We start from the raw sequence: 13,143 nt of genomic DNA, 5'->3' as shown, positions 1-13,143 counted from the left end.
TGATGGTGTCCCATATCTCTCTTAGGCTTTGTTCATTTTTCTTTATTCTATTTTCTATTTACTTTTCAGACTGGGCAATCTCAAGAACGCTATCTTTGAGTTCACTGCTCCTCTTTTCCATCATTTTGATTCTACTTCTGTGTCCTTCCTTGGAGTCTTTCATTTCTGTTATTTTACATTTAGCCTCCAGTATTTCTGTTTTTTTTTTTTTAAGATTGCTATCTCTTTACTGAAATTCATATTTTGCTCTTGTGTTGTTTCCCTGATTCCCTTTAGACATTTTTCCATACTTCCCTTTGTTTCTTTGAGCATATATAATACTAATATTTTGAAATATTTGCTGAATAATTCCATTATTTGTCCATTGTCAGGGTCAACTTCTGTCCTCAAATTCTGGTCATTTGTGTGGGCCATGATTTCCTGTATCTTCACATGCTTTGTTATTTTCTATTGTTGCCAGGACATTGTTGTTGTTGTTGTTAGGTACCGTCGAGTCAGTTCTTATTCATAGGGATGTAGGTGACACACGCAAGGTAACTCCCTTTACATCAGATCACAAAATGGGGGATAATTGCATAATATAAGAATCATGACCTTGTCAACTTGACACTTAACGATAACCATCATTCCCTTTATTAAAAGTGGAAGTTACCTTCTATTTGTAGTATTTTGTTGAGTGTTTTTATTATGAAAGGGTGTGGATTTGTCAAACACTTTTTCTACATCAATTGATGATCACATGGTTTATTTCACTCATTCTATTAATATGACAAATGACATTGATTGTTTTTTGTATGTTGAACCACCTTTGCATTCAGGGATGGATTACTCAATAAATAAGATAAGCATGTGCTTAGGGCATCAACAAAACAGGGGCACCAGTTGTCCAAAGCAAAGACCCATAGATGCCAAGCAGATAGGACTCTAGAAAAAGTGAGCAACACTGTGGAAGGGAGCTGGCAGGGGACTAAATGAAATTGATACCAGCTCCAGTGTATGAGAATGTGCTGGCTGGAAATAAAGTTCACACATGGTCATGAGGGCACCCATGTGCAATGTTGTTTAAGCTATGAGTTCCCTACCACTTTAATACCTTGCTTGACATCTGTCTCCTATGGTCCACTCCTGGGTAATTGAAATCCTTATCTCAGCAGGTCTCTTGGGAGAATACTATTTCTTTCTAACAAATAAGTAGTGAGGTGGGCTGCAGAGTCTAAATCTTGCTACATTCACCCAGTATGCAAATGGATCCAACATGAGCAGTTACTGGGTTAGGACAGATTGTATTAATAGATAAGAGGTTTCTGATCCACTTTAAGGAAATCATCTTGTACATCCACATCTGCTGATCCAGCAACTCCAGTCAGGGGGGCCAGCAGCACTCTTTACCATGATACAAACACAAGGGTGTGCTCTTGTGTGCATCCTAGTAAACAACCAATGGGAACTCAGGTCCCAGGTGACACACAACAGTGAGGGAACTCCAATATGTCCACCACTGAAATGAATTCAATCGAGCTATTTTTTAACTGTATAGCATTTATATACAGAGTTATGTCCTAAGTTTTGTAAACAGTAACATTTATAACTTTAACTTTAAAATACATTTGGCATACATTGGATGAAATCTAGCATACATTTAATATAATACTAACAAGGGTAATAATTTAATATAATACTAACATAGCAAACACCCCAAAATACTGGAAATATTAATATTTATCTAACATGAAAAGTTTCAATATATGTATCAAATGAGTTTTGTTTTCTTTATTGTCTGTTTCAAGGGACACAGTGCTTGATATTACTCTATATACACTATATACACTAATAAATGAGTTATTAGGCATATAAAGAGAACTCAGAATTCAATATTTATTTATCGTGCAAAATATGTCTCTGTTTTGCAACAATGAGTAAATTTCTAAATTTGTCTTCCAACAAAGCAACAAAGGGCATTTATCAGAATTTTATATTTATATTTTTTCAGAATATTTACATATCTCCATGTGAGGAAATTGAACAATTCCTCAAGGAAATAAATTAAATGAATATTTAAATAATAAAAACTATATAAATGTATTTTATTTTCCATTTCCCTTCAGACTGACTTTCTTTTAAGAAATTAGTTGATATTATTATGACATGCAAAACAAACTTGCTTGTTGAGAAGTGGTGCTATTGTTAAATCAGTTATGCACATATCTCCAAATATTCTACAAATAAATAAAATGTACATTTTATAAATTTTATATACAATAACAATTATATTTTCCTCATTGTGGATAGATTGGGTATAAACTCACATTCAATTCTCTCTTATTGACCACGTAAGAACACACCAGCGGCACTATAATCACATGACTTGTGATGTATCTGGTCCTGTCCTGCACAAAGCAAACCAAAATTCATCTTTCAGTTTGAGCATACCTCTGTATTTGTATCATGCTCTTTGCAATTGCTCTCACCCCCATCAGGCATTAGCGGTAGTCCAATGAACTGGGAAGACGCAGCATCAAAGGACAGAAAGTGAGCACACAAGCTTTTAAGTATTATTTCAAGACAGAAAACACTCATGGAGATCTGTGAAGGGCTCACCAACAAACATCGTATGAGAAACGAAAAAAATTATTTCTAACTGCCTTGTAAGTACTAACTCTTTTGACTATCTCGGTCCTGAAGAACAAAATTACATGTTACAAATCAATTTTTTTACTTACTAATTTTCAAATATAAATTTGTGTGCTAACGTCCAAACTTGAATAAAAATTTTATTTTATAAATTTTACTTGTTTTAAAATTGTATTTATTTTCAATTATTCAAATTTATTTGCTATGGTAGGACCAAATTTAAAAAGTGATATTATTTTATATCCAGGTAAAATGAAATGGCAACAACTAAGTAGAGCACTAATGAAAGCTCGCAGAAGATAAAAAGAGAAGATTTCTGAATCCTTAAAGACGATTCCAAAATTAACTTCATTTTTAAAATGTAATGAATCAGAAGTGACTTCTTCTGTGGAACACTCTTGTTTCACGGGTGCAAATCGTTGTACCAGTACTTCTAGTGCTCAAATTACTAATAGCAATAGGAGTATAACAATTCTGCATCTATTCCTTGCTGTAATAAAAAAATAAATAATGGCGTAGAAAGTGAAACTATTTTAGTATCTGAAATTGTTGCATCTGTAGACCCCATAAATAACAGAAATACAGATCCTGCTTTGTGGAATATTTTTTCTTCAAATGATGTAAATTACTGGCCAAAAGAGCCAACTGATTGTCAATATCACAGTGGACCATTTGAGAATTTATGTCACAAGTTTCTGAATGGTAAACAAACTAGGCTCTGCAGACAGGATGTACTTCTTGGGTGTGAAACTAATGGAGAAAATTATAAGAGGGAGTGGCTACTGTATTCTCTATCAATCGGCTCTGTATATTGATTTGTTTGCAAAGTATTTAGTCCTAAATCATTTAATTCTCTATTTGCCATGGATGGATTTAGCAAATGGCACAACTTGAATATGATTGATAAACATGAAAACAGTTCAATTCACAGAGATAGTATGTTGTCATATTTAAACCAAAGACATGGCTTTGATTTAACTCATGCACTGGAAAGACAAATTAATGAAGAACATCAGTATTAGAAAGCCATTTTGCAACACATTGTTGCTGTCATTGTAACAATCGCTGAGCGTGGGTTATCTTTCTGACAAAGAAATGAAGTGTTTGGGTGCCCACAAAATGAAATTTTTTTGGTTTTACTTGAGCTTGTTGCTCAGTTTGATCCATTTTTAACAGGCCACATCTCCAAATATGGTAACACAGGAAAGGGCAACCCTCGTACATGTCTAAAACAATGTGTGAAGTATTCATAAATTTAGTAAGTGATCAAGTTTTATCAACTATTTCCAGTGAAATAAATCCTGATGTTTCTCATACAGATCAGCTAAGTATTGTGTATATGTATATATCTAACTCACATATCCCATTTGAACGTGTGAGTAAGCAGAGGAAGGGGCACCACAGATTATCAGTGTTTAGGGCCCTCACGTGCCTTAATCCAGCCCTGCTGGTATTCCTGGGATACATCCTTTTAATATGTTGCTGAATTTTGTTGAGGATTTTTGCACCTATGTTCATAATGAATGTTGATCTGTCATTGACTTTCTTGTGATGTCTTTGTCTGGCTCTGGTAACAGGGTAATACTGGCATTATAGAACATGTTAGGAAGTGATTTCCTTTCTTCTATTTTTTGAAAACATTTAAGAAGGATTGCTGTTAATTTTTTACATGTTTTCTGAAATTCATTTGTGAAGTTAACTGGTCCTGGACTTTTCTTTCTTGAAAGGTTTTTTATTACTAGTTCAATCCCTTTACTTGTTATTTCTTATTGAGTTAGATTTGGTAGTTTGTATGCTTCTAAGATTTTGTCCATTTCACCTAGGTTATCTAATTTGTTTGCATACAGTTGTTTATGATATTCTCATATAATCTTTTTTCTATAAGTTTGATAGTAATGCTTATGCTTTAATTTCTGATTTTAGTAATTGGAGTGTTCACTCTTTTTTTCTTGATCAGTCTAGCTAAAGATTCATCAATTTGGTTGATCTTCTCAAGAACAAACTTTTGATATGGTTCATTTTCTCTACTGATTTTTCTTTCTCTATTTCATTTATCTCTGCTCTAACCTTTATTATTTCCTTCTCTCTGCTGGATTTGAGTTTAGTTTTCTCTTCTTTTTCTAGTTCCTTAAGGTAGAAGGGTAGGTTATTGATTCCAGGTCACTCTTCTTTTTTAAGGTAGGTGTTTTCAGCTATAAGCTTCCAAAGCATGTAATGCATACAATGGAATATAACCCTGCCATAAAGAGAAATGAAGTCCTTGTACATGCTATAACATGGATGAACACTGAAAACATTATGTTAAGTGAAATAAGTCAGTCATGAAAGGACAAACATTGTATGGTCCCACTTACATGAAATATTTTTATTTTGCAAAATAAACATGGGCTGGCCTATAAAAACCCTGGAACCTGAGGGCAGAGCTATCTTGAGCCATCTTGATCAAGAGGAGAGTTGCCCTGAGAGAAATCTGTTCCAGTGGGGAGCTTGTCTGAAGCTGTCCTGGGTGCCAAAGGGAGAGACATGCTCTCTACTTTGGGGACCTTCCCAGACTTTGCCAGTATACCTTTCCATGAGTTGTATCCTGAGTTTCCTGATATTTATCCTGAGTTGCATCAAATTGTATCCTGTTACTTCTGCACTGTTAGCCTAATAAACCATATAACCGTGAGTTTAGTCTGTGACTTCTTGTAAGTTCTTTGTGACCATTGCAGTAAATTATCAGAACCAGCAGATACATAGAGAGTGAAATGATGGAGAAGTGGGAAAGTAGAGGTATATTTGACCTCAACTTCATAGGAACTAGCCTTATGCTGGTTTTGGTTTACAACTTTGTCTTTACAGTTTACATCAAAGAATAAATCTAGAACAGTATCTAAAGTATCATAGGTGCTCAATAAATATTTGCTGATTTAATGAATACTGAACAGCTTTCTCTCCACATGACTGGAGCTCTCATGTCTGTCAAAACCAAACAAAAAAACTAATTCTATCCACTAAATTCTGTAAGAAAGATCTATTCATAAATGTCCAAAAGGTTGAGCATTTGTGATATGCTGCTCTTTTATGAAACACACACACACACACACAACCTTACACTAGAGAAATGAGTTTTGTACACAAGATACTTTCCCATTTCCAAAGATATTACTATTTTCTTTATCTAAGCTGTATGGACCATTGCTTCCTAAATAAAAGTAGTGGAGGAAGAAGTAAATATATAGATACCAACTCATTCCACATGATATGAACATAGGAACTGAATCACAAGACAAAAATAAGCATAAGAAAAAAGATTAAAATTCAGTTTATCGTTTATGAAAATTATACATTTTAAAGGGAATATAATTTTAATACACAATTAAAATGTTTATCTGTATGCAGAAATCTCAGAGGAACTCATTATATCTCACTTACGCAAGTGACTCACTGGTGATTCTGGGAAACCAATTTTATTTCTAAATTACTTAATTTCCTAGATTATCAATCACTATAATAGAATTTCATGCTTTTTCTTGACTGAGATTTTGCTCAGTCTTCTCAATTAGCTGAATACAGAAATATCCTAAAAGTCGTTGTTTGAAATGCAAATCATAAAAATTATCCAAATTGAATTTCTTTGCCTAAAATTTGTTAGAGAAAATATCCATGAGAATCAGAGAGGTTATCAGCAAAATTGGTAAATTTAGCCAATATTCTGGACACATATTAATAGATCTTTCCCTTAACTATACAATTAGAGTGTGAGACAAATCCTCTAGTGCTACTACTCAGTAATAGAAGGAAATTGCCATTTCCAATTAGCACTTTATATAGAAGAAGACCAAAAGTTAAAGTTCTGTGAGTGTGTAATATTATATTTTGTTATAAGAAATGAACATAATGTTAAAAATTCTGTGTGCACACACTTGCACCACACATGCCTAACAATCTAATAAATTCATTAAATTCTGCCATCGGAGTGCACAATACTATGTAAGCACCTTGAGATAATTACATATCTAGTATCAAAATAAAATCTGATATGATCCTTTGTGAGTCTACTGATATCTGTAGATAGCATGAACCTCAAGGTCTCTTGGATAAGGGAAAGAGACAAGTATACGTATTCAAACTTCATAAAGTTATTTCTTCCCAACATGATTTAGGAAGAGTCTCAACAAGATGGGTTGACACAATGGCTGCAACAATGAGCTCAAGCATAAACACCATTGTGAGGATGGTGCAGGATGGGGCAGTGTTTCGTTCTGTTGTACATACGGTTGCTATGAGTAGGAACCAACTCAACGGCACCTAACAACAACAACAGGATTTAAATCACAAATTAACTTCTAAAATTAAAATTTGCAATACAATATAAAATTTCACTTATAAACAACCTACCCAATAAAATAACCTTCATTTCTGAAAGATCATTATGCTAGAAATCAAATGTGCCCATAAACAATTTGGTGTCCAGTTTAAGATTGTTAATATCATAAAATATACAAGAAGAAGAGAAGGACTGCTAAGCATGTAGCAATCCTATCAACAAATTTTGATATAAGTTCTATGCTGGCTCGCTGAACAAACTTTATACCCTGCTCTTAAACGTCTTGTAGTTTAATTGGGGAGACATATAGGTAAGTGGATAATTATAGGATGATGTGAAAAGAGCCAAGCTAATGACATAAACAGGGCACTATGAGAGACTGGCCCATCACAGAAAGCTTCTCCAATAAGAGAATTGTTCACCAAAATTTGAAGAATAAGTGCTAAATTAATAAGGCAAAGGAAAAGGTATTCCAGAGAGATGGACTAGCATTGTGAAAGTATGATGTAAAAACGACAGGAGGTGTTGAAAGAACTGCCAACATTTTCAGATAGTTAAAGAGAAGAACCATGACAGGGAGAAGTAAAAGATAGTTAGAGAGGCAAACAGAGCCCAAATACTGAAGGACCTTCCTGCTCTCTACCAAAGGGTTTTGGTAGGGGAATGACCTGGTCTGATTTATGTTTATAAACAGCACTCTAAACCAGTGTAGAGAATAGTTGACAGGAAAAGAGCTGACTAAAATCAGGTTTAATTCTTTATCAACATAGGGAAAGCAGAACACATTTAAGACCTAGAAGATGAGTTCAGTTTGAATCTTGTAGAGTATCAAGTGACTATCAGACATCTGAGGGGCAATGGCTAGCAGGTAGTTGAGTATATGAGCCTGGAGAGGCAGACTTGGTAGACATCCATATCTAATGTAGCAGAAGAAATGAATTTGCATGAGGTAGATATCTCAGGGAGAGTGTAGAGTAATAAAAGCAAAGTGTCAAGATGGGTAGTCAAGGAAAGAAAGTCTCAGAATAAATTGCTTGGATGTGAGGAGAGAGGAAGGAGAAAATGGCAGAGAGTGATGCTGTAGAAGCACAGGGAGAGACAGTGTTAAGAAGGAAGAAATAAATAACAATGATGACTGCTAATGCTGCCTAGAGGTCAAGTAAGTAAAGAATGGAAATTGACTATTTGGTTTGACAGGCAGGTAGTTAATAGGATAGCATATTGAGAGAAGAGGAATCTGCAGTATGAAGAAGTACATTGGGAAGTGAAAAAATGGACATCATGAATCTAGTACTTTGTTGAAGAAGCTCATCTATGTGGAAGAAGAGAAATAAAAGTAGTAACTAAAAAAAGAATGTGGTTGAGGAAGGGTTACTTTAATGGAGGATTCTTGCTGTTGCTGTTGTTGTTAGTCAACTCCTACTCATGGCAACCTTGTGTACAGTAGAACAAAATGTCGCCTGGTCCTGCGTCATCCTCACAACAGCCAGCATGTCTGAGTCCATCATTTTAACTATTGCGCCAATGCATCTCATCTAGGGTCTCCCACGCCCTGGTTGGCTTTCTACTTCACCAAACGTGATGTTATCTTCTAGCGACTGGTCCCTCCTGATGACATATCCTAAGCAAGCGAAATCTTCTGTTGTGGTTCTAAGGTTTTCATTGGCTAATTTTCAGGAGTAGATTGCCAGGTCTTTCTTCCTAGTCTTTCTTAGTCTGGAAACTCCCCTGAAACCTGTCCACCTTGGGTGACCCTGCTGGTATTTGAAATACTAGTGGGATAACTTCCAGTATCATAGCAATGCACAAACCAGTACAGTATGACAAACTAACAGATGAGTGATGGTATGAGGATTCTTAAATATGTTTAAATCCTGAAAAGGTAAACAGAGTGAGACAGAGAGAGTGAAGAGAGGAATGCTTGAAAGAACAAGCAGCACAGATGAAAATCAGTCTTAGGAGGAGAGAAATTACTTTCTCTGAGACAGTAGTAAATGACAAAAATATGGATGAAAATGCACAAAAATGTGAAATTCTTGGATGATGGTTTTAATTTTGTCAGAAGAATTGGAGGTAACATCATTTACTGAGAGTGAGAAGGAAGATGGAGAAGGAAGAGGTTCAAGGAATAGGGGAGAATTTTGGAAATGAAAACTGCCTACAGACCCACATGGAAAGAGTGTTTGGGAGGGAATAAGATTTTTAAGGAGTATATTTGGTGGGGATCCATTTGTTGCCAGCAGTAGTCTGATTGCAGGAGTCAAAAATTCAGAGGGTAGAACTGACCCAGTGTGATTGCAAAGTAAGTATGTTGAAATAACAAAGAAAAAGAAAGAGTTTAAAGTGAGGATCAAAGTGTTAGACTACGAATATGTGAAATTGGTAAGAATAAAATAAAAAAGTCAACATGGTGGGAAAGAATGAACATATTGAAACTAAAAGTGTGGGAAAGCTGTCAAAAAGGAGGTTGTCGTCAGAAACAGAAATCTGGGATTTTGACGAGCTCTTCTCTAAAATAACTCCTTCACTAGCCAGCATTACTATCTGAATTTTACACTATTACCTGTCTTGGAAGAAGTACAGCCAGAACATTCCATAGAAGAGAAGATGGTGAGACTTCATCTCACGTACTTTGGAGACCTCTTTAAAGTGTTAAAAAGCGAAAATATCACTTAGAGGATTACGGTGTGCCTGACCCAAGCCATGGTATTTTCAATCACCTCACAGACATGTGAAAGCTGGATATTGAATAAGGAAGACAGAATAAGAAGTGATGCCTTTGAATTATGGTGTTGATGAAGAATACTGAATATATCATGGACTACCAGAAAAATGAACAAATCTGTGTTGGAAGAAGTACAGCCAGAATGCTTCTTAGAAGTGAGGATGGCAAAACTTCGTCTCATGTACTTTGGACGTGTTATGAGGAGGGACCCGTCCCTGGAGAAGGACATCATGCTTAACAGAGGATCAGTGAAAAAGAGGAAGACCCTTAACAAGACGGATTGACACAATGGCTGCGACAATGGGCTCAAACATAGCAATGTTTATGAGGATGGCACAGGACCTGACAGTGTTTCGCTCTGTTGAACATAGGGTCGCTATGAGTTGGAACCAACTTGATGGCCCCTAAAAACAACATGCTTATTTTGGGGATGCCTGCTAAAATACACAAAAGTATGAAATATAGCACTCTAGGTTTACTTGGATTGTAAAAGAGGAAATGAAATTTAATAAACGACCACTATCCATTCTCTATTTAGAAGTTGTTAGCAAATGACTGGGGCACATTACAAGTGTGTATTCTAAGAAAAAAAAAAGGAGAACAAACAAAGTTTAGGAGGAATATAATTTATTATGCATAATAGATAAATATATCTGGGTCATTAAGAACAAATAGTAAGCACTCACATGTTTTTGTTAGGTGCTGTCAAGTTGGTTCCAGCTCATAGCAAACCTTTGCAGAACAGAACAAAACATTACCGGATCCTGCACCATCCTCACAATAGTTTGAGCCATTGTTGCAGCCACTGTGTCAATCCATCTCGTTGAGGGTCTTCTTCTTCTTCCCTAACCCTCTACTTTACCAAGCATGATGTCCTTCTCTAGGGATTGGTCCCTCCTGATAACACGTCCAAAGTACATGAGACGAAGTTTTGCCATCCTCACTTCTAAGGAGCATTCTGGCTGTACTTCTTCCAACACAGATTTGTTCATTTTTCTGGTAGTCCATGATATATTCCGTATTCTTCATCAACACCATAATTCAAAGGCATCACTCTTTAGTCTGTCTTCCTTATTCATTATCCAGCTTTCACATGTCTGTGAGGCGACTGAAAATACCATGGCTTGGGTCAGGCACACCATAATCCTCAAAGTGATATTTTCGCTTTTTAACACTTTAAAGAGGTCTCTTGCAGCAGATTTGCCCAATGCAATGTGTTGTTTGATTTCTTCACTGCTGTTTCCATGGTCATTGATTGTGGATCCAAGTAAAATGAAATCCTTGACAACTTCAATCTTTTCTCCATTTATCATGATGTTGCTTTCTGGTACAGCTGTGAGGACTTTTGTTTTCTTTATGTTGAGGTGTAATCCACACTGAAGGCTGTGGTCTTTGATCTTCATCAGTAAGTGCTTCAAGTCCTCTGCTTTCAGCAAGCAAGGTTGTGTCATCTGCATATCACAGGTTGTTAATGAGTCTTCCTCCAATCCTGATGCCCCGGTTTTCTTCATACAGTCCAGCTTCTCAGATTATTGGCTCAGCATACAGACTGAATAAATGTGGTGAAAAGATGCAACTGATGTACACCTTTCCTGACTTTAAATCATGCGATATCCCCTTGTTGTATTTGAATGACTGCCTCTTGGTCTATGTACAGGTTCTGCATAAGCAAAATTAAGTGTTCTAGAATTCCCGTTCTTCACAAAGTTATCCATAATTTGTTACAGTCCAGACAGTCAAATGCCTTTGCATAGTCAATAAAACACAGGTAAACATTCTTCTGGTGTTCTCTGCCTTCAGCCAAGATTCATCTGACATAAGCAATGATATCCTTCGTTCCAAGTCTCATTCTGAATTCGGCTTATTTCTGGCAGTTCTCTGTCAATGTACTGCTACAACCATTTTTTAATTATCTTCAGCAAAAATTTCCTTTTGTGTGATATTAATGATATTGTTCGATAATTTCTGCAATCTGTTGGATCACCTTTCTTTGGAATGGGCACAGATATGAATCTCTTCCAGTCAGTTGACCATTCACATAAATGATGGTAATTTGTATTATGCTTATGCAATCAAACCCAGTTTTAGTTCACTATTATCTAATACCTGTTAATGTCACCTAGGGTATCATGCATGGTTATCCTCCTGGCATCCCAACACACTTTGTACAGGTGCATGCTCATACACACTCCCAGGTTTTAAATGTAAGAATATAGGATCCTACTCTAAAAGTTTCTGGTGTGCTACCATTTCCTCTGCCTCTCTCTCTCTGCTCCTTCCCCCTAGTCGCCCAAGGCTGAGAATTTTGGTGTTCTTGATAGTTAGACCCCACTAACCTCTCTACAGGAGAAAGGACCTGGCAATCTGTCCTTCTAAAGATTGTGGTTGTTACATACCATCAAGTCGATTCTGACTCATGGCGACCCTATAGGACAGAGTAGAACAGCCCTATAGGGTTTCCAAGGCCATAATCTTTACTGGAGCTGATTGCCACATCTTTCTCCCACTGAGCAGCTGGTGGGTTAGAACCTCCTACCTTTTAGTTAGCAGCCCAGCCCTTAACCATTGCACCACGAGGGTTCCATCCGTAAAGATTACAACCTAGGAAACCGTATGGGGCAGTTTTACTCTGTCCTATATGGTCACTATGAATCAGAATCAACTCCACAGAATACAACAACAACATGGTAAAAGGAAGGATGAGAAGGAATTCGGAAACCAGCTGAGTGAGTTTAGATAATAACAACAGAATTCAGATTCTAGGGCTACAATGAGCACATTATTCATCAAATTCTTTTAGTCATGAAACATCCTCTTTAGCCATGTCTTAAACCTTCCCATTTTTCAAGGCCTAGTGTCTGGTAAGTCTCTCTTTCTCTTTGACCCTTCATTCTACCCTCACAAAAAACTTCTTAAGAGAAATTGACAGAGTGGGGCATAGCATCTCCCCACTCAGTGACAGTCTCCCATTTTTCTCTGTACCTCCCCTACTCTACTATTCACGCTTGTTTAGTTAAAAAAAAAAAAAAAAAAAAAAAAATACTGCTAGACTGCAGGGTCCATGAGGACAGGATTCATATCTGCTGCTGCACTGCTGCATCCCTAGTACCTGACACAGCACTTAGAAGCAAGTGTACTTAATCCATGTCTGAGGAATGACTGAGACAATGAAGGAACAATGACTACACTATTGGGATCCAGGGAGATTCTTTTTATGGAAGGCAGATTTGAGAAGGAAAGCCATGAGCTAGACTGGTCTTTTCCTTTGAAAGAACTCTTTAAGCCCCTTTCATTATACCTGCTTCTAACTCCATCATCATCACTGAGGTTTTTTGTTGTATTACCTCTGCCCATCTGTAAGCCCAATTAAGACAGAATCCAAGGCTTATAATACTCTGTATAGATAAGTAAAGCAACAGTATGAACTGAATGAATTTCTTCACAACTAAGTAATTTTACAACTTTAAGTATTTGA

This window comes from Trichechus manatus, unplaced genomic scaffold (genome assembly GCF_000243295.1).
Source record: "Trichechus manatus latirostris isolate Lorelei unplaced genomic scaffold, TriManLat1.0 scaffold00071, whole genome shotgun sequence".
NCBI classification, from domain to species: domain Eukaryota; kingdom Metazoa; phylum Chordata; class Mammalia; order Sirenia; family Trichechidae; genus Trichechus; species Trichechus manatus.
The sequence above is the reverse complement of the archived record's forward strand: the minus strand, read 5'-3'. Positions refer to the sequence as shown.